Raw genomic sequence first — 22,436 nt, forward strand, 5'->3', positions numbered from 1 at the left:
GGAAGTGCGAAAGGATGAGTATCGAAGGCACCAGAGGATTCCTGGAGTGCAGGTTTTCTTTCCACAGGCAACAATAATTCTCAAGAGCTGACAAATCCCTCTCTCGGCAACTTTTGCCTCAATCCTTAGGTGCTGGCGGGGATCAACAATTGCGCATACTGGGGTTTCGTCCTCGTTTGCGTGGGGTGCAAGCTCCTGGGAAAGTACGACTCACGGGAGGGTACCCCGGGATCCTCCTCGCTAGCCCCCTGGGGGGGGGGCGCCCCCTTGCCCACTCACACCTGCGGACCAGGAGAGATCTACCTGGCTGCGAGTCCTTTTATTCATCGTCCACCCTCACCCTTTCCTTTGCCAGGGGTCAGGATTGCGGGTGTTGATTGCGTAAATTCTGTTTCTAGCTTTATTCCTGGTTCTTCCTCAGAAATAAAGTCTGCGGACAGTAGAATACCCCTTCCCACCCCAAAACTCCCCAGTTCAGGAGTCTGCTTCGCCAGATTTATCTTTTTTTTTTTTCACACCAACTAGAGCCAATAGGAATGGGAGGAAGGTTGGAGAAATTGAGGACGCTGCAGCTTACAAAACCAGAAGTACCGAGTGAGGAAGGTCCGCAGACGAGAGGACGTCGCGCTGCTCCTCCTTGGAGGCTCCACTTTTTGCACAACTTCCTAGAGGTGGGGCCAAGCCCGCCAAATAGGCCTGAAGGCGGCCTTTAATACGGGAGGGGGAGGGGAGGATGGGGCAGAGGACTGCGGCTCTTTTCCTTTCCGCTGCCCACTCCCGGCCCAGTATCGTCAGCCGGTCGCGCAGACGCGGAAACGTCAAATGTGTAACCCCTACCCTGCTCTCTTTGGCCAAGGAGTCCCAAAACGCAGTTGGTTTGAGGGCGCTGCTGCCCCATTCGCGTCTTCTCCCAACACCGCTTCCCGCCAGTTTCCTCCTTACAAACACCAAACTTCTTTTGTTCCCCCTCAGAATCCAGCTGAAAAGGGAAGGGGTGGGAAAAGGTAGAGGTGCGAGGGGAGTTTCAAGGCGCAGGTCTCCTGCGGTATGTGTCCACCGCCCCTGGCTCGGCGCGAGTGCGTTTGCGCGCGTCTTCGTTGACCGCGCGCGCGAACCCCGCGCTCTAGGCGCCCTGGCTGACCGCCGCGCTTTCCTCGCTTTCCCACGGGCCTCGCAGCGGGCGGTGCGGTCCGGGGGCCCCGTCTCCATGCAGGTTAAAGGGTGCTGCCAGCGAGGGTGAAACAGGGCCCCGGCCTGAGCGCCCGGTGACTACGTACCTGTCCCGGCCTTCCTACTCCGATGGCTGACCCGGCTCGGGAGCCCGGCTTGGAGCCCGGCGCCTGCTGCGGAGCCCGCCCCGACCCTCCCCCGCGCGCCCTGGCTCTCGGGGCGGCCCGGCCTGATGCGGGGCAGTCTCTCGCCGGCCGTTGGCTTCGACAGTTGTTCGGGACCGGCTTTTAAGGTTTCCCCCAGGCTTTGCGACCCCTTTGCGGGCAGAAACGAGAAGGTCCAGGCCAGCATCTCGCCTTTTATCCGCCCCCCACCCCCACCCCAGCCGGTCCTGTTTCCCCCATGTCCCGCCCCTGGAACCCAGACTTTGACACATAAATAATTCCGCAAAAATAACGCGGGTTGGAAGACCTCCTTGTGGGCTGAGTGTGGAGGTCGTGTGGGAGCTCGCGGCGTTTCAGGAAGGTTCTGCGTGTTCGTTTCGTACTAGGGGAACAGGCCCTATGGGGACGGAAATGGCAGAAGCGCAGACAGCGTCCGGGTGTCTGTCTTCAGAGCTAAGTTTACGTCTATTGTTTTCTCCCTCGGGGAAAGCTGCCCAGCGTGATAGATCTTTTTAGATCCCATCACTGGAAGAAAAATCCTGGTGATAACGATTATCTCCCATCGCCCTATCTCTCCATCGTCCCAATCCATCTCCCTGTCGCTCCAGCCCCTCAGGGGGAGTGGGGGCCTGGTGGGGAGACGGGACCAAGCCGTCGCCCTCGAATGAAGCAGAGAGGGAGAGGCACCAGGCCACCCCATCCGTCCCTTTCCGCTCTGGGCTGGGGAGAGAGGACACGGTGGGTTTCTTTCTCTGCCAAGCCTCTCGTTTCTTGCAAATGATTTTAGTCTGGTGCTCTGGTCTATCCATATACATTTCCAATCTCATGGCTCATAAACTATTAGCAAAATGGTTTCATTATTCACCTTCTGTATCCTACAAAAGGGAGAAAAGAAAGGAGCAGCAGGAAGGCAGAGGGGGGTGGGGAGGGACAGTCATCGGACACTACTTAACAATGATGCCGCCCGTGTTTAAATCATGGCTCAGACTGCCTTCTTCAAGCTGACACTCAACAAATCTGGTACATTTCCAAGGATCTCTAGCCATCCCTTCCCCCTCTCTCCCTCTCCCCTTCTCTCCCTCCATCCATCCATCACTATCCAGCTCTCCTAATACCCAGGTCTCCAGAAGGACCAGATGAATAGCCAAGATACTCCAAATCCATTATTTGCTTCATTAAGTGTCATCAATAAGGCACGCCCTTTATATACGACACACATAATTAATTGGTTAGAATTGCTACTCCAGGCCCCATTTTGGGTGGAATCACTTATCCCTAAAAACAAGCTAGTTTTAAAACAGAAATCTAGAATGATAATCAAGAAGTGTACTAGAGGTTCGGTGTGGCGTTAAGGTGTCCCACTGGACACCAGGTCCTCGGCTTTCGCCGGCCTGGGGTAGTGAGAAGGTTGCAGAGAGTGATGTGTGTGTGCGCTCTCACGCGCCTGCCAGCATGAGTGTGTGTAGGGAGGAGAATGGGGGCTGATATTTCAGAGACAGAAGATAAAGTGAACGATCCTTACTCGGGTTCTTTGTTTGCTTCTGATAGGAGGCAAAATAAACTTTACATGAGTCCATCTGAATGAAAATAGAAGCAAACTGACTCTTAAGAAGCCTGAGAATTTAGGGCAAGGGGCTAAGTAAGATGAAAACTGCGGGCAGGTGCGAGCTGGCAGCTGCAGCCAGCGAATGGAATCCACAACGGCTCCCCTGCTGCGGGCCAAGATAATCGTAAGTGTGTCCACAACACTTTAACAGTTTTATAAATATGTATTTTTTTTATCTGCAATGACTATCACATAACCCATGCACACACTCACACAAAACTTCCCCTGCACTTTTTGAAACTATAAAGGGACTCAAGGCAAGTAAGTCAATGCGGTAATTATCCTTAGATGTGGAAACCAATTTGGCTTGGAGAGGCCACTCTGCAATCGCCGGTGGCGGCGCGCGGGCTCGCGCGGGGGCCGGAGACTCCCGGCGCTCTCTAGGTCACCGCGCCCGCGCGGCCGCAGCCTGCGCGCTGTTTAATATACATGGAGTGGGAACCGAGGGAAACGGATCCCGTGCCTGCCCGTCTTGCAGGAGAAAAAAAGAAATCAATTTGCTATTTATTTTTTGAACTATATAGACTTAGAGAATTTTTTTCCACCCGACCCCTTCAAGAACAGCGGCCCACATTTAATTACGTCTTTTAATGACTTTTCCCTTATTTGCCATCGCTATATCACGTTAAAGACGGGGGTGGGTGGAGTTTCTTGGGGGGGTTCAATTCTAGTATCTTCAAAAAGATTTGCCTTATGTGTTAATTGCATGCTGTTAAGCACATCTGGGACTGCGTGCTGACCAACTCGGACCAACTTTTAATTAACACATTGACCCGGCGAAGAAGCAGCCCCCCAGCCTCCCCCTCAAAATATGTATATTAGCCGTGTTGGAAGCTGCTCGGCAGGCGCCGCCAGATGCGTGAGGAATTGCCAGCGTCGAGGGGCGGGAGGGGAGTGCAAATTGCATCCGTTCGCTCTCTTTCCGTGAACGTTTTCTTGCCTCGCCTCTAGGAAAACAACAAAGAAAAAGAAGAAATGACCAGCTCCAGAAGCAGACTCCTTACATCCCTGAGCTTGACCCTGGGCAAGGGAGTTGGGATGATGGAAGGGGGAAGACCTTGCCAAAGCCATTTTCAAACCAACGTGGCTTGTTCCTTAGCCGAGGTCCCGAGCCCGAGCTCTTTGAGTGACCCGGGTTCTCTGTTAATGAATATAGGCGGTACCCAAAAATCCTGGTTGGCAGTAAAGAAGGTGCCAGCGGTTGCCTTTTGCACTGCTGGCCTTCTTTTTCTCAGTCTCCTCGTCTTCACCCTGGAGTTTCCAAACCGAGGCCACAAAACCCAGAGCCCCATGTCCATGAAAGGGGAATTGGTACCCCCACCCCCACCTTTGGGTGCAGCGCGCTACTAATAGGCAGGAGCAAGGAGGAACTGCGTGGCTGTCTGTAGGACCCTAGGCCCTTTAATAGAAGTTGAGGCTGTTCCGGGTAGATATTCTAGACAGGCCAGTGTCAAACCCCGGCTGGAGGGAGGATGTGCCTGGAGCTGCAGCACAGACAATGCCACCTGCAGGTATGCAATTTCACCCTAAGTCATTTCACTCAGAATTGATGGCGTTTCACTGGAGTGGAGCCTTAAAAGTGAGTGTCTAGCCTGCTTCCCTGTAGAGCACAAATGCGGGTTAATCCCCGGATACATACTCATTTTCTTTTTCCCCAACAAATCGCAACCGCCTCATTCTTCTGAGTGCTTAGCTTCAGTATAGGTACCTATAAAAAAAATGTCAAAGTGGTATTCCTTCTCCCAATCATAAAGAAGTTGGAGTGAAATCACTCCCAAGTTACTATTTAACTTCCCCTCCAGGTAACAGTTGAAGTTTCTTGTTTGACATTTTTCATTCCCCAATACAGAACTTTTCAATAAATACTCAGTACTAGCCTGACGAGAAGTATATGTCGCAATAAATTTACAGCTCTATACTCTAACTAGGTCGATGCTTTGGAAAATTTAATGTGACAAGATTGCTCTCCCAAATCCTTCCTCCTATTTTCTTTCTGTCCTTCCCTTGAATCTATTTTTCCTTTCAACTTAGAGAATCTGCAAAATTTAAGACAAAAAGAATAGAAAGGATGAAGATAAGAGAAAAAAGTTTTATTACTAAGTATTCCTCTAGATCTTTTTATATTCAGGTAAAGGTATAATCAACACACATCTTTAGACAGGGAAAAACCAATCAATTGTAAATTACAATACCTCTCTGCAAAGATAAGCTTTGGAAATTAGTACAGGCATTGCCCAAAGAGCTTTATTTTGAGTTTTAGTGGACCACATCTAATTTTTTCAGCTCACAAATTGATCTGCAAAATTGCAGCATATACCTATATCCAGGGAAAGACAAGAATGGGTAACTTCAGCTGGTTCTTCTTTTGATTTCCCCTGCCTTGGTAAGATATATGCTGGAGTGTTTTGATAAGGAAAAAAGCAAGAGAGTCAGCAGTTTGATTTGGAAACTCTTTTATTTCTGAATATGGTTGCAGGTTTAAACTAAAGAATGTGTTTGTGCTGGGGACATTTGCATGACACATCCATATGCATTAGCAGCTGCACGGTGTTATATCATCAATTCCTGTGAGCATTTATCTTTTGTCTCCTTCTGTCTTCCTTAAAGGAAGTAGGTAAGTGGCTTGTAGGAGAACCACGTGGACTTTTAAAAGTCATGACTCTTCTTATGTCCTTCAGGTCCTCAGCACCCAATTGGGCCTATAACAACCTAATTATTTTGAGGATTTTGGAAGATATGAAGTACTTAGCCTTCTTTGGTTATGTTATTAATTATCATGATTAACTACCAGCATCTAAAATATAATAAAAGAAACTCGTCCAAGTTATTCAGAGATAACCATGGCAGATTCAACTCTATTTTCAGGAAAAAAAAAAAAAAAAAAAGCGTTGTCATTGTTACCGGACAAAGGCGCTCAATAAACCAATTCCTGAGACACCAGGGTTCAAAGAGAGAAAGAGTTTATTACTACCCACATAGTGGGACAGCAGATGGCCTAAGGACTCAAAATCTGTCTCCCCGAATTGCAGTAATTCTGATAGTTTTATTAGAAAAAAGGTGGGCAGGGTTTAGGATAATGAGCTCATTGGCCCTCCCCAGATGATATAATTAAGGGTGATCTAATTATTGAGCATGTGCAGATTGATTCCATGCTTAGTCACAGAATATGTGAAAGAATAGTGGTGGAATGAGGTCTAGGTGACTTGTAGGTTGAAGTCTAATCTACTGCACATGTCCGGTGGGCCCACTTTGGTTAGATCCAGCATCAGTCACGGAGATAGTGCGATGGGTGGGTTAGTTCTGGGCAGACCCAACCCTTCATTAATAAACTGCAGGGCCTCTCTTTAGTGATTACAAGACTCTGAAGTTGAAAAACTGGATAACTAGGTACAGATGAAAGTTAGTCACACGTTTTTACAATCGCAGGGCAGAAGATAAGGGCTATGCCATCATTATCAGAGATCAGGGCAGCTGGATCACAATTCGGAGATTTCGGGTGTTTCCCTGACTGCTCTGATATGCCGCAAAGCAAAACTGAATATTTATATAATGATTCAGTAACCAAAATCATCCCTTCAATCCTGATTTCTCAGTTATGGTCATCAATGAACTTCTGCTGATTTACATAGTCACTTTACAGGTAAACTTTTCATTAGATAAATTCTCCTTTATGTCATCAGCCTTCTCTTCTTGATGCATAGAGGTAATACTTTTGGATCAAAATAGCTAAGACCTTGATACACTGGTGCATGGTGATGGTGTCAGAGATGGAAAGAGCAGTTCTGGAAGATGTTTGTTTTTCTAGGCATTCTGTCATCTGGGTAAGGGTCATAGGTTTAACATCCACAATGATTGTTTGCATCTACAAGTGAACTTCATGTGTTTAATTCTCCCTGACTTTCAGTTGTCTATAAACAGTAGGAACCACAGTGTCAAATTGAAATCAGAAGAAAACTGGAACTTCAGGCTATAATTTGGTCTGATTCTGTTCAGTTATTCAGTCTATTTTTAAAAAACATACAACTAATTTTTAATTGTGGTCATCAGGTGGGGAAGACTAGAAAGTATACACACCCCAAACTAAGACATTAACACAAATTTTTAAAAAACACCTCTCATTTCTGGTCAAAGTCAATGTTTCATGGAATTATTTGAGAACAATCTGAATCATGTTCAGACTCTGACCAAGCCAGATTTTCAAAGTTTTTTTTTTTTTGTACGAGTTTACAAAATGAAACGAATATCTTCCACACACATAAAAAATAAACAAACAAAAAGATAATAATCGTCATCTGTGATTTTCATGACTAATGACATCCTATTAGAAATATTGTTGCTTTTCTTCCATTCTTTGTAGCTTATTTTGGTCCCCAAAGAAGATATTTAGAGAAATAAAAATGAAATAACAAAAACTGGTAAAATGGTGCCATCTATTTTTCCCCTAAAATACTTGGAACTATTGAATGAATGTGTACATATAATGACACAAATGTGCATGTGTCTAAATAATCCACTTCTTTTTTTTTTTGCATGGGCAGGCATTGAGAATTGAACCCAGGTCTCCAGCATGGCAGGTGAGAACTCTGCCTGCTGAGCCACAGTGGCCTGCCCTAAATAGTCCACTTTTATGCCTTATTTCCAGATTTGTATACACCACCAGTGCATTGATTTGATGTAACCAAAAGGAGCATTCTATTGATTCCTGGCTGTTTCAGGTATTACATGGAACAATTTTTCTACTGTCTCTATTGCGTACAATTGTTTTGTTTTTAACTTTTCAGATGTAAAGCAGTAATTCAATATAATGGGGATAAAAGTAAAAACAGTTGATTGTGATTCTATAATGGATAAAGTAACCATATCATCTTACCCAAAGAATTATTTCAGTGATAATTAAAACAGCTAAATATTAGGACTGGTTTGCTCAGTTGTTTGACTAGCAAATGACCAAAATTGATTTTGTGGTGGATTGTGCCCAAACTCAAGGGCCTCATATTACGGCCCTCAATCCTGACCAGCTGTGGGCAATTGTGTGCTAGAGGCTCATAGGTTGGCCAAATGAGAATGTGGATGAATCTGCAAAAACTAAGGGAAAAAAGTACATATCCTCCTTGTAGCATTAAATACAAAAAAGAAAGTGATTGAGTCTGAAATCCTCCTGAAATGTTTATGGCAAGATTTATCAGAGAGCAGGGGCATAGAGAAAGAATACATTAATTTAGTGTTCAAGGAAAACTTGGGCATGAGAAACAAAATTTACTGTACCTACCTTGGTATTGATATATCATTTAAAACTTTCACAGATAAGATGCTACTGTTTCCAAGCATATCCTTTTTTTTTTTTTTTTAAACAGTAACAAGATTTCAGGTAACTTTATTTATGGCAGACATTTTTGGAGAGAGGAGACTGCCTTGGAAATCTTTCTCCCCGATAACTTATAAAGCTAACTCCTAACTAAATCCAGACTATCCTCAGAACAGCAATAGGTGATACCATTTGCATTTACCATTTACTAGGCTTAAACGCATCTACACCCTGGTTTTATCTGGCCTCTACCGGTATGAACGGATCATCTCAGCATTACCAAATAGCCCACTCAAAGTTGTTTCTGCAACTGAATAATGCCATTAATCCATTTTATTACTGAAGGACCTTACTTCTTTGTTTTCATAAAACTTATAAATAGGCCACATTCTTTCTTTTTTTTTTTAAAGAGAAAGAAAAATAATTTTATTATTTAATAAGCATTAAACCAGATCACAGGCAATCTGCTAAAGAGACTGAAAAGAAAGAAAGAAATCTCACCCTTTTTAATAGATAAGAGGATACAACCCATTAAACATGTGTTCTCGAGATAAAAGAAAACTAACCCTCCAATAAGAGAATTTACAGTACCGTTTGTCATCTACAGCCCATCTATTTCTTAATAATATTATATACTTGCAATGCAAAGAATCATGATATAGGAATCATGATATAGGAAGCAATAAAATAATCATACTTTATTCATTTAAGGAGTTTTCTCTATCAAGTACTATACTATTTCTCAACTTGAAATTTTTCAAATTTTTTAAAATAAAGTCTCTGCACAAAAATACACTAAAATATTAGACAATTTTATGCACGATGTTCAAGTTTGCTAGCTACCAGAATGCAATATACCAGAAACAGAATGGCTTTTAAAAAGGGGAATTTAATAAGTTGCTAGTTTACAGTTCTAAGGCTGAGAAAATATCCCAATTAAAGCAAGTCTATAGAAATGTCCAATCAAAGGTATCCAGGGAAAGATACCTTGGTTCAGGAAGGCCCATGAAGTTCAGTGTTTCTCTCTCAAGTGAGAAGGCACATGGCGAACACAGTCAGGGTTTCTCTCTCAGCTGGAAGGGCACATGGCAGACATGGCATCATCTACTAGCTTTCTCTCCTGGCTTCCAGTTTCATGAAGTTCCCCGGGAGGCATTTTCCTGCTTCATCTCCAAAGCACTGACTAGCGGACTCTCTGCTTCGTGGTGATACAACAGTCTCTGCTCTCTCTGAGTCTCCTACATTTTTCAAAATGTTTCCTCTTTTATAGGACTCCAGAAACTTATCAAGACCCACCCAAATGGGTGGAGACATGTCGTCACCTAATCCAGCTTAACAACCACTCTCGATTAAATCACATCTCTGGGGAGATGATATAATTACAGTTTCAAACATACGGCATTGAATAGGGATTATTCTACCTTTATGAAATGGGATTTTGATTAAAACTTGGCTTTTCTAGGGTCCATACATCCTTTCAAACCAGCACACATGACTTGTCAGAGTTTTAGTGCTAAACCATTTAAAAGCACAATTGACCAAGTTCCAAGATGTGAAGTTACCAGGTTCAAAAAAAAATGGTGGACAAATCACTTTGAAAACTAACAATATAGTATATGAAAAGAATGTCCACTTTATAATATAAATCCTGTGTGCTCATAGTAGTTGCAAAAAGCCATTCAGTCTTCTCTTGTCTTGTAAAAGTGGTGCTCCAGATTTCAATGTCAGTTAGCCACCTTCAACTCTTTTGTGTGGCAGGTGTCTTGTTTCCACTTTCCAGTTCTTCCACCCCAGCTTGTGTCATGAGAGCTGCAATGATTTTTCCAGACTGTTAATGCAACTACTATCATCAATTCTTCCAATGTTCTAGTCATACACAGTCTGAAGTTTATCTTGTGTCTGTTGCAAAAGTGTCTGCTCCACTGAGGTGAGATCCTGCCCGGTCTAGGGGTCAGTCTCGGCCATTTCCCCAGTTCCCCCATATCCTTTTTATCTTTAAGATAAAGGAATGATGTATTTGTTTGCTTGCTTTCTTGCTTCCTTTGAGATTTGATTTCAATATTAAACATTTCTGGATGTGTAAATGGTGTCATTGGACTTCGGAATGTGAAAGATCACAGGAAATTACTTATTTGCTCATCCATTCATCTATCGACTCTGTTTATAGAATAATTCTTTTTTTCCCCCAAAGACATTCTTTGGTACAGGTCACAATATCCTTGGCTCTTTGAAAGAGGATGGTAACCAGAACAAAACATTAATTATTACAATGGACCACTCTTGATCCAGCAGATTCAAACCAGAGAGCAGACAGAAGCTCTGTTGTGTCAGTACTTATCCCCATGGCCATTTATTCATACTCATTTCAAAGAAGTATGAACTAGGAAATGTCTATTCAAAAGCCAGTGATTTCATTCAGCAGATGGCAAAGTCCCTTGAGGGATGGGAGAAAAAATATAGAACTATTAAATCTTACCATCAGGAAATGCCCTGATACTGTGTCAAACTTTAGGGACACCCAAATCAATAAGCCATGCCCTCGATCATGAGACTTACTCTTGTGAAGCTTATGTAGGTAGCAGAGAAGCTTACCCTACCTATAGGTATGCCTAACAGTTACTTCTGGAGGACCTCTGTTGTTGCTCAGATGTGCCCTCAGTCTCTCTAAGCCCAACTCTGCAAGTGAAATCATTGCCCTCCCTGCTACGTGGGGCATGACATCCAGGGGTGAAAGTCTCCCTGGTGGTGTGGGAGAGGACTCCCAGGAATGAATCCAGACCTGGCACCATGGGATCAACAATTCATTCCTGACCAAAATGGAGAAAAGAAGTATAACTAATAAACTCTCTGTGGCAGAGAGAGTTCAAATAGAGTCGACGGGCTACTCTGGAGTTTGATCTTATACAAGTTTCAGTTAGACATTGCTACCTATCATAACCTGCCAAACCCCAATCAGGACCTTTCCAGTCAAGCTTAAAGAACACCTAAGACAATATATAAGATTCCACAAAGGTTGCATGCACTAGAGTAACTTTCCAGAAACCTACAACCTCCAAATGGGTCCCTGGAACAGATAATTCCTGAACCTAGAAGGCCCAGCTTCTCCATGATATCAGATAATTCCCACTCCCTACCTCATATTATCGACAGGCCTTCCAACATGAAAAACTTATAATGGCCATAGCCAAAATACCCCTAAAGAAAGGGATAGAAAGATCAAAGGTGATAGTGGAGTTATACAGAGAAGATAGGATGTAACAAATGAGTATGATTGCCAAATCATTAAACTGTTATCTCTTTTAGTCTCCAGTATCTTAGCTAGAAGTAAAAACCTAAAAATGTGGACGTGTAACCCATGTCAAACTCTGAAATATGTTCTACAATTAATTGTAGTAATATGATTTGAAATTTATTGCTTTTTTGTATATATGTTATTTTTTCACAAAAAAAGAAGAAAAAAGTCAATTATGATGATAAAAAAATATTTATGCCTTCTAGCCTCTTCTATTCTGGAGCAGCTAGAAGGAAAAATCTGAGAGGATCCTATGGTAGCCCATGACAAACTCTGGGATCTGTCCTGTAACTACTTGTTGAAGAGTGCTTTGAAAACTATTGCTTTTTCCTTTCTTTGCTCTGTATATATGTTATTATTATACAATAAAAAAGTTTTTTTTAAAAAAAGCCAGTGATTTGCCATGAAGTTAATGTGCCATTAATAGTATATTTCAGCTCTTAGGCTGTATGGTTTTGCTGCATTGCAAACTGTTACCATAATTATTTGCATTTCTATTGACAATGAAAGAATGTGAATACAACAGTAAATGTGAAATAACTGGGCAAAATAGCATGAATTTGTACAAGAAAATCAACTCCAAGAGGCATTTCCAAGACAGACTAAACATATTTTGGTGGCTTTTTGTATTATATTAAGTTGAGCAACAATAGGTTATATACTGTCGTAATTGAGGAGAGGGTTAATATTCTTGCATTTTCTCTATCATTCGGTCTCCACTATTGCCATCCTACCAGTCATTTACTGAATATCCACTCTCTGCTCGACACTGTGCCACATGCTTTCTTGTCCTCTCTCAGTTAATTCTCACCCAGCCCTATCAGGCTGGCTCTGCTAGCCCTGTTTTACTAATGAGGATAAAAAGACTTAAGTGAAATAATCTGCCCAAGGTCTTCATCTTGACCTATGTTCTGAAGAGTCTGCTTTACTCCTGGATAACTTTCAGTCTGATAAAGGAATCCAGTATGGGTACCATTTAGTTGTATATTTTCGAACAGATTTGTTTTGGCTGTGCACAAGAAGTAGTAGCTATAATTTTATATTCACTCTACGGACCCCCCAAAATCAACATCATTATCAGGTGGGTCTAGCTAGGCCAGTTATACATTTGCAAGCATACCTAGAAAGAGTAACTAGGGAACATCAGCAGGGCTTGGGAATAGGAGTAAAAGCCTGCTAAAGTTTTGGAAGTAAAGCAAATAAGGTTGGCTGCTGAGCCAAATCTCTAACAAGGTGATAAAGCACTGTGAGGTGTCTTCAGAGGAGCTGTCTGAAAATATGCTTGTCCAGGTTATACAGCTGGTTTACAGCAGAGCCCTGATTCCAACCCCAGTCTGTTCCATCCCAAGGCCACTGTCTTAAGTATTATCTTGTTTTTATACATCAGTCTTTTGTGAGCTGTGGTAATATGAGTCTAATCCTCAGAAGCGGACACAGTCTTGTGAATAATGTTAAAAAAGTTTCTGAATCTGCAACACTAAGGACCGTGCCTGGTACCTAACAAATTCTCCCAGGACTATAAATACTATCTCAGGAAGTCTCTCACTGCCCATGCTTTGTTGATCTTTTCTAGTGCCCCCTCTGTCTTCCTGTATGCTTTTATTGAAACCAAATCAGGGACTTGAAAATGGCTACAAAAGAATTCTTTAAGAATGGTTGAATTTACACCATGAAAGGGATGTATTTTCTATTGCAAAAATATAATATAAGCCCTTGCAACTGGCATAAACTGGGCATATTAACCTCCACACTTTATTTAAAAATTAAAACAAACTTTGAAACTCTTATCTATAGTTGGCTTTAGGAAATGCTTTTGCACTCTTCTTCCTTTATCCTTTTTTCCTCTGTGTCCAATTGTTGCATCAAGATGGATTGAAATTGTTTCCTTGTATAAGAGCTTTTAATATAATCACAAAGAATGCTCAGGCTTTCAGATCTCAGGGTCAGTTCTCCGAAGTTCACACTTCACACGCAGTCTCTATCAAACGTATTGCTAAGCTATAACCACTTTCCAGATCTGTTCAAAGCCAGCATTTAGGAGGATGGCTTCCCTTCACGGACTCTGCGAAGTGGCTGCCACCAGCCATTTATTCCTCGGAAATGGTCTGGGACTGTGAAAACACTACAATCTGTGTGTCTATTTCTTCCTGTCCTACCTGGTTTCTATGTTTTGTGGGGGCAGATAAGAAGGCACAGTTTATAATCTGCTGGGAAGAAGGATTTCCAGATTGAGATTAAAAACAAAAAAAAGCAACTATCCCTCTCCTTTATCTTGCACAAATATAGATTCCTCTTTACATCTCATATAAACATTATCCATGCTTTTTGGCTGCCGCCACCTGCAAGCTCTTTGCTTAACAATTTCAACTCAATGGAATAAAAATTACAATACATGCATATACATGTTTATATTTTTAAGTGCAGAATCATATCCCCTACAAAACTTTAGTTGTTTGGGTGGCTCAGTGGTGAAGAGGGCCAAAGGTGCAGGTGTGGTTCTGGACGATCAGTCCTCACTCCATCCCCCTGGTCACAGCAAGGATGTTTATCAGAGGAGAAAGCGAGGGACAAGACAAGCGATTACCACCATGGCTGCAACAACTCAGAGCCTATGCTTGCTGTTGACCAATCTTCAAATGAGGAGGGCAAGCATGATACCCTTCACATGCTTTCTTTTAGTCTGAAGATTTTAGATAGCATCATCTTGCAGAGACTCCTCGTAGGCGGGAATTGAATCGGTCTCCTCTGCCTAGCATGGAACCATTTATTGGTTGCTTCTTCAATTACTAAAGTCACAAAATTAAAACCAGATATGAAATAAAATCTTGGGGTGTGAGGGTAGCTCCGTGGTAGAATTCTCACCTACCATGCAGGAGACCCGAGTTCGACTCCTGATCCATGCACTTCCCCAAAAAACAAATAAACAAACAAACAAAAAACCAAACAAAACTTCAACAAACGGTGCTGCAATAATAGGATACCCACTTGGAAAAATACTGAAATGTGACCCTACCATACGGTATACAAAAAATAATAATAATAAAATTTAAAAAAAAGGAGCCAAAAAGTCCCCCGCACAGTTCTATGATTTTTTTTTAAAAAGGAAGATGAGAGATGAGAAAAGGATGTGTTGTGACTTCTAAACAGACTATCGACTTTCACTGAGGTGCCTAGCTCACGCAGTAATTAGGAGGCTGCACAATAATTGCTCTTGTCATCCACACACTTGGGTACAGTCAATATCTTTTTATCATATACATTTTTAATCATGTATTAATAAACAAGAAGTTTGTATTCTATTGATGATTGGATTATATTATTGACCGACTCTTCAAATTCCACGCATGGCTTCTGAAAATACAAACAAGGTCAAAATGTAAAGATCGTGTAAAGTACACCAAAGACATAAATTAAGCTTTTCTCCAATTCTCTCTACAATTCCATTTGGAGAATGATTCCAAGGAGAGCAGATAGAACTTTGGAATTAGTTATCCATGGAATAATCAGGTTTGTGATTTCTAGATTTAAAAGAATAATATAAATAAAAATTAAACTCAAATGATCTTATCACACTGGCATAGTGAAAGTATTTTCAATTTTTGTAGGCTTTGATTTTGACTGATTTGTTGCAGAAGAATATGGTTTGAGAATCTTTATTGAGACTTGTGTAGAGTGGATCATGTACTCTAGTTTAGACATGCTTTGTATGTTAATGCACATTTTTGTGATGGGACCTACTGAATGAGGTTGGATCTTAATTCAGATTGTTAGAGACTTTATAAAGAGCAAGAAACCAGAAGTCAGAGAGAGAGAGAGCACACCACAGAAGGGAGCCAGAAGTCAGAGGAACTGGGAGAGAAAGAAGAGGACATCACCATGCGACCTGAAAGCAGGGACACAAGCCACGAAAACCCAAGGACACCCAGCAGCCAGCACCAGAAAGCTACAGATTTGGGGGAGAAAATATTTCCTTTCAACACCTCGAGTTTGAACTTCTTCCAGCTTCAAAATTGTGAACCAATAAATTTTCAATTTTGAAACCAACCCATTGAATGGTATTTATCGTGGTAGCTCTGAGAAACTAAGAAGTTAGAAAGAAATATGGCCCCTGGCTGGTGTCAAAAGAGATGTTTTGTTTGGAGAACACAGATTTACTTCACCAACTGCCAAAAAGGATTAAGATCTTTTCCTTCCAAGGCTCCTGGGATTATGCCTTCCCACACCCCCATGCACCTCCTTACCTTGCAATACCTCTTTCCCCACCCGGGTGTGCATTCCTGGTGCAGGTTGTCCAGCGTTCCACAGACCTTTACACCACTGGGAGTACAACTCTATGAAAATAAAGTAAGTTTCAAGTAGAAAATCTCAGTAGGATTCAGTTCAATTTGACACACTGCATGAATTTTAACCACTCTTCTTCCTGTTTCACTCTTCTTCAAAATCTCCAGTGTGATTTTGAACTAAAGATAGTTCTTATGTCATTCTTAGTTATGAGGAAACTGAAGGAAAAATGTTTCTATGGACCACATCATATCCACTTACTTTACACATTTGGCCTGTGAATTCTGCCTTCTTTTTTCCAGTAGGCACATTCCCACCTCTTCCGCTTCGTCAGGGCACTCTGGAAGCAACAGACTCCTTGTTGCTTTATGTCTTTCTTTTTCCAAAATTTCCCTTTTAGTTCTCTGTATGACTACACCTGCCGGCTCTCTAACTTGCGTCTTCACATATCCCACAGTAGTCTGGCTGATTATGCCACTGTCGATGTCCTGGTTTTGATAACGTCCTGTGGTTATGTGAGATGCTGCCGTTAGGAAGAAGCTGGGTGATGGGTACATAAGAACCCTCTGGACTGTTTGCAAAGTTTCGTTTGAAGCTATAATTATATCAAAATAAAACTTTTCTAAAAATTGGACCTGCACATTGTACAAACATCTCCCCTAGAAAGCATATTTACATTAATACAAATACATCTACAATTTCTGGATGTAATTCTGTAGGTTACAGTTACTTCTTGGGGTGGTAGGGCAGAGAGATTATCTTTTTCATTACAGGAGTTATCTCCTATTTTGGAGATGACTTTTGGGGCAGAGTGGTAGAGCAAGAAGAGACAGAAGGAGAAAAAGATTATAAGCAAAAGAATAATGAAAAAATTGCTGCTTTGGCTGGATTGGAAGGAAGTGATCAAAGCTCGAAAAGCTTGAATGCTCGCTTAAGGTCCTATCTGCTCACAATGAAACATAGTGTAATAGAATTAATATGCCTTTGGATATCTTCATTTGCATTAGTTAAATATAATAATACCTTATGCATATAGTGGCTTACAATTTTAAAAATTCACTTTTATTATCTCTTTTGTCTTCATAAAGTTTTTGCGACACTGGCAAAGCAGTGATTATTATTTCCACTTAAATATCAGGAACTTGTGGGTCAGAGAAGATGAGTGTACTTTTTCAGGAGAAGCTAAAAACTCAAACCCATATTTTCTAATTACTAGCCTTGTGCTATTCCTAATTCACCATATATTAGTAGACTATCCAGTTTGGAATATATTTTTATTTGGCTTTAGAAGCAAGAACCACGAAAGTTATTTAACTATCTTTGCTTGGGCAAAGACAGAATTCCTTTAAATATATTTAATAGCAGTATCCTGAAAAATCACAAGATTTGAATGCTACTTTTTATTTATGTGTCACTCTATGACTTTCTCTCTGTGTGTAAAACTCTCTGGGGCTGTCTGCCCATGGCACACCTGCTCTCTGTTACCAAAAGGTTGACTTTCCTCCTCTCTGCCTTGGTTTACCTTAGAAATGGAGAGAATTTTTGAATTTTATTCTAATAATTCAGTACAATTTTGTGGTCACACTTCTTTATTTAGGAAGAGAATATAGGGTCTATTTTTAAATTTCTCCTCTTTTAAAAGAGTTTTCTTTGCTTGTTTTTCTTGGCCTGTGATACTATTTTAGTTTCCTAAGTTGCTCAAAGCATGTTTTTTAGTTTTCTGTGTACAAGTCCCTTTACATACTTGGTTAGATTTATTCCTAGATATTTAATTCATTTAATTGTATTTTAAATGGAATTTTCTTCTTGTTGATCATTGCTTATGTATAGAAAAACTGGGTGGTGATCTTGTATTCCATCACTGAATTCATTTATTCACTCTAGGGAGTTTTGTTGTGGGGTTTTCAGGATTTTTTGTATATAGGTCATGACATCTGCTAATACTGAAAGTTTTACTTCTTCCTTTCCAATTTGGATTCTTTTTATTTATTTTTCTGGCCTAACAGCTCTGGCAAGGGCTTCCAGTACGATGTTGAATAACAATGGTATGGTGGTTTGAAGCTGTATGTACCCTAGTAAAAGAAGTTCTTCAATCTATTCCATTACTGTGGGTGTAAACCCATCATAAGTAGGGCTTTTTGATGAAGCTACTTCAGTTAAGATGTATCCCACCTCAATCAGGAAGGTTCTAAATCCCGTTACTGGAGTGCTTTATAAGAAAATGAAATTCAGATAGAGAAAGAAAGCAACAGAAGCAGGAAGCTGAAATTAACAAAACCTAGAAGATAAGGAAGAGACCAGTATACACTGCCATGGACCTTATCACATGATCCAGGTGCCAAGGATTGCTGGCAGCCAGTATTTGGAAAGAAAGTACTGCCTTAATGATGCCTTAATTGGGACATTTTCCCAGTCTCCACACCATGAGTGAATAAATAACCATTGTTTAACCTCATCCATTTCATGGTGTTTGCTTTGAGCAGCCTAGGAAATGAAAACAGTGGTGACAGAGGGCATCCTTGTCTTGTTCCCAATCTTAGAGGAGAAGCTTCTGTCACCATAAGTGGTATGTCACCATTAAGTAGTATGTTAGCTGTGAGTTTTTCATATATGCTCTTTATCATGTTGAGGAAGTTTCCTTCTATCCCTAGTGTTCTGAGTGCTTTTCTCAGGAAGGAGTGCTGGATTATTGTCAAATGCCTTTTCTGCACCAATTGAAATGATCATGTGAGTGTTTTCCTTCATTCAGTTACTGTAGTGTATTGCAGTAATTGATTTCTTATTTTGGACCAATCTTGCATAAAGGAATAAATCATACGACCATATTGTATAAATCTTTCAATATGCTGTTTGGATTCAGTTTGCTAGTACTTGGTTAAGGATTTTTGCAGTAATATTTATAAAAGATATTGGTCAGTAATATTCTTTTCTTTTAGTATCTTTATCTAGCTTTAGTATAAGGGTGATGTTGGCCTCATAGTATTAATTAAGGAATGTTTCTCCTTCTTCATTTTTTTTTAAATGTGTTTGAGCAAAATTGCAGTTAAATGTTCTAGGCATGTTTGGTAAAATTCTCCTGTGAAGCCAGCTGGTCCTGGGACTTCCTTTGTTGGGAGGTTTGTGATTCCTGATTTAATCTCTTCAATTAATTGATTTGTGTGATTGAGTCAGTGTAGGTAGTGCATGTATTTCTAAGAATATGTCCATTTAACCTAGGTTATCTAATTTATTGGCATGTTCATAGTATCCACTTATAGTTCTTTCTATTTCAGCAGGCTCAGTAGTAATGTCTCCCTTTACTTTTCTGCTTTTTAGAATTTGTATCCCTTCTTTCTTTTTTTCTTTGTCAGTCTAGCTAAAGGTTTGTTAACTTTATTGATCTTTTCAAAGAATCAGCTTTTGGTTTGGTCCTTCTGCTTACTTTGGCTTTAGATTCCTAGTTCTTCCAGTTCTGATATTAGGTCTCTGATTTATAGTCTTTCTTCTTTTTTAATGTAAGTATTTGGAGTTAAATACTTGCCTCTCACATGTGAAAAGATGCTCAACTTCCCTGGCTATTAGGGAAATGCAAATCAAAACCACAATGTGATATCATCTCACACCTACCAGAATGGCCATTATCAATAAAACAGAAAACAACAAGTGCTGGAGAGGATGCGGAGAAAGAGACACCCTTATTCACTGTTGGTGGGAATGTCAAATGGTACAACTGCTGTGAAGGCAGTTTGGTGGTTCCTCAGGAAGCTAAGTGTAGAATTGACATACGACCTGGCAATACCATTGCTAGGTATCTACTCAGAGGACATGAGGGCAAGGACACAAACAGATATTTGTACACCAATGTTTATAGCAGCATTATTTATGATTTCCAAGAGATGGAAACAGCCAAAATGTCCATCAACAGACAAGTGGCTAAACAAGCTGTGGAATATACATATAATGGAATATTATGTAGCTGTAACACAGAATAAAGTTATGAAGTATGTAACAACATGGATGGACCTTAAGGACATTATGCTGAGTGAGATTAGCCAGAAACACAAGGACAAATACTGTATGGTATCACCAATGTGAACTGACATTAGTGAATGAACATGGAGAATTTCAGTTGGGAACAGAGAACATAAGGAAATAAAAATAGGATAGATATTGGGTAATTGGAGCTGAAGGGATACAGATTGTGCAACAGGACTGATTGTAAAAATTTAGAAATGGGTAGCACAATATTACCTAACTGTAATACAGTAACGTTAGAACACTGAATGAAGCTGAATGTGAGAATGATAGATAGAAGGAAAGATATACGATAAAGACTGAAATGGTGTAATCTAGAAATGCCTAGAGTGTATAATGATAGTGACTAAATGTACAAATTTAAAAATTTTTTTGCATGAGGAAGAACAAAGGAATGTCAATACTGGAGGGTGTTGAAAATAGATGATAATTAATATTTTAAAACTTTAACTTTCATGTGAGACTCAAGTAAAAAATGCTTATTTGGTACAAAATTTATATTTTGACTAGTGCATTTCCTAATATAATCTATGTGGTCAGCTTAATTGAACACCATAGAATATGAAACCTTGAGTAGGGCATGGGATTTTGTAAGTTTGTCCAGAGTGATGCCTTGATAAATGCCAGAGTGATTTGAACAGTGAATAAAAAAATATTTGTGAAGTCCCCTTGGGGGAATGGTGAGAAAGGGGGAAAATTCAACTTCCCCACTTGGAGAATTGTTAATATTCTCACAAGCAGTGGGGACAACCAAAGCAATAGGCTGAGCCCCCAATCTTGGGGTTTGTTCATCTGAAACTTAACCCCACAAAGGATAGGCTAAGCCTACTTATAATTAGGCCTAAGAGCCACCCCTAAGAGAACCTCTTTTGTTGCTTAGATGTGGCCTCTTTCTCTCAGCCAATATGACAAGCCAACTCACTACCCTCCCCTTCTCTACATGGAACATGACTCCCAAGTGTGTGGACCTTCTTGGTAATATGGGACAGAAATCCTAGAATGAGCTGGGATTCAGCATCAAGGAATTGAGAAAAATCTTCTCTACCAAAAGGGGAAAGAGCAAAATGAGACAAAATAAAGTGTCACTGGCTGAGAGATTCCAAACAGAGTCGAAAGGTTAATCCTGGACATTATTCTTACACATTATATAGATATCACGTTTTTAGTTAAAGTGTAATGGAGAGAGGCTGGAGGGAACAGCCTGAAAATGTAGAGCTGTGTTCCAGTAGCCATGTTTCTTGAAGATGATTGTATAATGATATAGCTTTCACAATGTGACTGTGTGATTGCGAAAACCTTGTGTCTGATGCTCCTTTTATCTACCTTATCAACAGGTGTATAAAACATATGGATTAAAAATAAATAAATAAAAGAGGGAACAAATGTTAAAATAAATTTAGTAGATTAAAACACTAGTGATCAATGAAAGGGAGGGATAAGGGGTATGTATGTATGAATTTTTTTCTATCTTCTTATTTCTTTTTCTGAATTGATGCAAATATTCTAAGAAATGATCATGATGAATATACAACTATGTGATGATATTGAGTTTTTTATTATATATCAAGAATGGAATGATCATGTGATAAGAATGTTTGTATTTGTATGTTGTTATGTTTAATAAATAAATACAAAAAATAGAAACAAAAAAGTTAACACAGCAATTTTAAAAAATTGTCTCTCAGCACTGCCTTTGCTACATCTCATAAGTTTTGGTATGCTGTATTTTCATTTGCCTGAAGGTATTTCATAATTTCCCTTATTATTTCCTCTTTAATCCATTGATTAAGAGTATATTGTTTAATTTCTACATATTCGTGGATATTTCTTTTCTCCTTCTGTTATTGATTTCTAGCTTCATTATGTTTTAATCAAAGAAGATATATGATATGATTTCAAATTATTTTGCATTTATTAAGACTTGTTTAGTGCCTTAACTTTTGGTTCATCCTGGAGAATAATCCATGTGCACTTGAGAAGAATGGGTATTCTGTTGTTGTTACATGAAGTGTTCTAAATATATGTCTGTTACATCTAGGGAGTTAAGAGTATCATTCAAATCTTATGTTTTCTTATTGATGTTCTATCCATATTTGCAAGCAGTGTATTAAAGTCTCATACTATTAATGTAGAACCATCAGTTTCTCCCTCCAAATCTGTCAGTGATTGCATCATATATTTTGGAGATTTGCTGTTAAGTTCATATATATTTATAATTGTAATGTTTTCTTGTTTAATTGATCATTATCAGTACATAATAACAATCTTTGTCCAAGATAAATCATTGTTTTTCTAACATGAAGTCTATTTTATCTGATATTAGTATAGTTACTCCAGTTCTTTTTGGTTTCTACTTGCATGGTATATTTTATTCCATTCTTTCACTTTGAACCTACTTGTATCTTTGGATTCAAATTAAGTCTCTTGCAGACCACATATAGTTGGGTCCTGCTTTTTTATCCATTCTGCCCATCTCTGTCTTTTGACTTGTGAAATTAATCCATTTACATTAACTCATTACTGTTAATGCAGGACTTTTTTCTGTGGTTTTGCTGTTTGGCCTTTGTATGTTTTGTTCCTTTTTTGTCCTTTAATTCTTCCATT

The 22,436-nt window shown here is 40.1% G+C and overlaps 1 pseudogene; it reads right to left on the reverse strand.

The window, feature by feature from the left end:
- Positions 1-9,983: 9,983 nt before the first annotated feature.
- On the reverse strand, positions 9,984-10,210 carry LOC143679076 (heat shock factor-binding protein 1 pseudogene; annotated as a pseudogene).
- Positions 10,211-22,436: the final 12,226 nt, after the last annotated feature.

Source organism: Tamandua tetradactyla, chromosome 4, assembly GCF_023851605.1.
Source record: "Tamandua tetradactyla isolate mTamTet1 chromosome 4, mTamTet1.pri, whole genome shotgun sequence".
Lineage (NCBI taxonomy): Eukaryota > Metazoa > Chordata > Mammalia > Pilosa > Myrmecophagidae > Tamandua > Tamandua tetradactyla.